Consider the following 3,684-nt stretch of genomic DNA (forward strand, 5'->3'; position numbering starts at 1 on the left):
CCACTCCCCTCCAGCCTCACTCCCACTCCAGCCTCACTCCTCCCCCTCCCTTCCCGCTACTTCGGGTCCAGTCCTGCTCCCCCTCCTCCCCCCACCGCTTTGGGTCTGCCTGGCCATCGTTCACCTGCCTCCCCACTCCCCTCCTTCCATCCCTGCCTGCTGCCTCCCCCTCCTTGCCAGCTGTTCTGGGAAGCATCCAGGCTGGGCAGTGGGGGGGTGCTGCCACCATGATCCACCCCTTCGCCCTCAGGCAGGGTGGTGGGAGGCAAGCCCCACTGCTTGGATGGCTGGGGCATGTTCCCCACTGCCAAACTTCCCCAGCAGCAGCACAGACTTGGGCTCACACAGCCTGGGCCACCCAGCCAATCACTGCCCACCCCCTTGGCAAGATATGCTCAGTTGGCCAGAAGCATTATGGACAGACAGACAGACACGCAGACAGACAGACTAAGCCTTTTATTGTATTACAATTGTTTTATATAACACAGACAATAGGCCTGTGTGTTTCAGAGGCATCACCAATATGTTCTCAAATTTTGTCAAGCTTGTACAGAGCTTTTATCTTTCTTTAAAAATATGATCAAATGTGACTCATTTGCACATATTGGAAAAAAGGGTACTTGCAGTACATTGTGTGTGAGAAAATATAAATATATTCTCCTTGAATAACTGTCCAAAAGTATTATATTGTTATGTTTTCAGATATTATCTTCCTAATACATTATTAGGATTAAACTCAATATTATTGTGTATAGTTGCTAGAGGTGATGGCTATGAACTTAATTTCTTATATGTGTTATCTTAGTTTTTCTTTATAGTTATCAATAAACATTTGCCCTGGAACTTTTCTTTAGCCAAGGTCTTTTCAGGATTGAATTTTTGAATCTAGGTTTCTTATTTCCCCAGATAAATGTATCTTACTCTGCCATTAACCTAAGAGATGTGTTGGCGCTATAAGAGGTAGAGTTTGAACTAAAACTAATAATTTGAGCTAGACTATTTATTTTAATTGCTGTGATTCTACCTAACCATGAAACTTCATATTTTGATAATTTTCTAAATCTATTTTGATTCTTTTGGTCAAAGGAGTATAACTGGGGCTGTACAAGTCCTATAATTTTTTAGTAATATTTACCCCTAATTATTTTAATGCAGTAGTTACCAGTTTATATCTATAACTATCTTTCATCTCTTTTTGTGTATCTGGTCCTACACTAATGTCTAGAAGTACTGACTTTTTGCAATTAATTTTATATCCTGAAAGTTTGCCATATTTTATTTCCTTGTATGTTTCTCCCATCTTTTAAAAGCCTCTCTTCTCAAGGACTGTAGATGGAAGAGACAGATTTAGGAATACGATTATTCCATTAGTGTCCTCAAGAGCAGTAAACCACGTTTTTGGTGTGTATTTAACAAATCTCCATGACTACCTAAGTGCAAAAGGGTGCACCTGATTCAGCCAAGACACTACAACTGGAAAGGCCTGTTTTAAAGATCTTAGATTTCTCTATGTATGCAGTATGTAGACAGAAAGGGTGTTCAGTTCCTAATAGATTTTTCATGGCCTAGTCACATATTTCCATGGAGACCAAGCATTAGGATTTGAATAGTTTTTAGTAGTGCATGGAATAATTTTGAGGAGTCAAATCCATAAGCTGTATAGCCCTACATAGGTCTATGGGCACACACATGTGGTTCATACTGCTGCTTTGCACTTACCGGTAAATACTAATGCTTGGAAGAAGCCATAAAGGGTCTGAGGGACTAAGGGAGTCTATTCTCATACTAGCCTCCTGACAGCCTTATTGCTAGGAACATTAATTAAAATTTAAAAAGCAAACTCTAACTCCTGCTTGTTGGCCCCTGTAATATCAATATTTTGGTTCTAATTATGAACTTCAAAACTAAAGGTGTGACATGCTTTGTCTAAATCTCACTCTATTTCCAGGTTTTATGTAGTGAGGAGATTTATGCAGTTTTTGTTGTTTGTGCTTTGGCCTGAAGTGTGACACTGGTGAGAGGGAGAGAACAATGTGTACACTATTCTGGCAGCTTTCCAAACAGCAATATATTATATGCCTCTCTGCAGCCTCCCTATGATGGCTTGGGTCCTTGGGACACAGGAACTGCCATATCAAGGCAAACCTGTTATCTAGTACCCCAGTCTAGTATTCTGTCTTTGACATTGACCATTGCCTGTTGATTTCAGAGCAAGGTGCAAGCACTCTTGTGTTTATAGGATACAATTCCACAGGGAAAGTTTTTTCCTCAGTTTCCTTGCAACTTAGTTACTTTATGTCCTGAGGCAGGAGGATTTGTATCATTTCTAAAATCCTTTTGTAAATTATTTTTATTTCCTTCTAATCCTGGTTGATGTCATTCTTGTGAACTACATAAATGGCAGATCTTTCCTTGAATCGTTTGAGGCTAAGTACAGACAGTCAAAAAGCTGGAGGCTGAATCGATTCAATCTTTGCAGGTTAGTCTAAGCTGCATACATTCAACCAATAAGCAAGTGAACAGACATTCACTTTTTATTCTGAAAATGCTGTCACATGCCAGCAGGGGCCCAGGCCAGAAGCTGGGAGGCATTAAAGCATGTCTCCCCACGCAGTTGGAGCAGACAGCTTGGGCCAAGGCTAGCCCACCCACTCTGCAAGGCAGGGGGCTTGCAGAGGAGGTACAAAGCACCCTGGGATTCTGGGAAACTGTGAGTTAACTTGAATCTGGAGGGGATCTGGGACAGAAGTTCAATAAACTGATTTGGCCATTTTGAGAGCAGTTTATGTGCACTGAACTTCCGTTGTGTTACATATGTGAACTGATTTCTGATCACTTATAGCAGTGTGTGTGTAATTTTTGTCCCTAGCCCAAAAGTCCTGAACTCCTGAAGAATAAATCAGGAGGATGGAAATCTCTGTACTTGTGGATCTCCTACCAACTTCTTGTTGGGATATGAAAAATAAGTTGTTTTCCTCTTATCTAATGGCTGGCATTTTTCAGTTCAATATGCCAAATCTTGTTTTAGGATTTGTTTGCACTTCATACATTAGCTCAGAGGGCTTCTAAAGGGGGACAGATAATAGACAATGGGCTAGCTAAACAGGAATCCCAAATGTTTCATCTGCATTGTCATATGCCATAGATCAGTATGATATAACAGTATCAAGGCAGTCCTGCTTCCCAATACTTTTGATAAAGTCTTAGGAAAAATCCTACAGAATTTAGAGGGGATGAAAGAAAAAATTCTACAGAATGTGTCAAAGCCTGTAGAATGGAATTGAGAATAATGCCCTTTCAATAAAATTTTTAGCCATCCTAAAGATTTCTAAATTAGGAACATAATTCTCTATTAAATATGGGAAGTGGATAAAAAATCTATAAAACAAAATCTCCCTCAATTGTAAAGGATATTTTTGTGTGGGAAGAGTTGTCAGAAATATGTAACTAAACCATGAAATCCAAGAACCTCAAGATTTGTCATAATGACTCAGACAATATAGTCAGTACGTGTATTTCTGAGGTAGGTGAACCATGCAATTAGGCTATTATGTAATACAGCACACTTGGGTTAGGCACATTTCTGTTCACCACTGGATGATCAACTTATACCTTGAGACATGAGATTTCATTATTGCTGTTTTAGTTTGTGGAACAGCAAACTTCGGCATGTGTCATCAGTTT

Source organism: Gavialis gangeticus, unplaced genomic scaffold (genome assembly GCF_001723915.1).
Source record: "Gavialis gangeticus isolate Ggan-Ray unplaced genomic scaffold, GavGan_comp1, whole genome shotgun sequence".
Lineage (NCBI taxonomy): Eukaryota > Metazoa > Chordata > Crocodylia > Gavialidae > Gavialis > Gavialis gangeticus.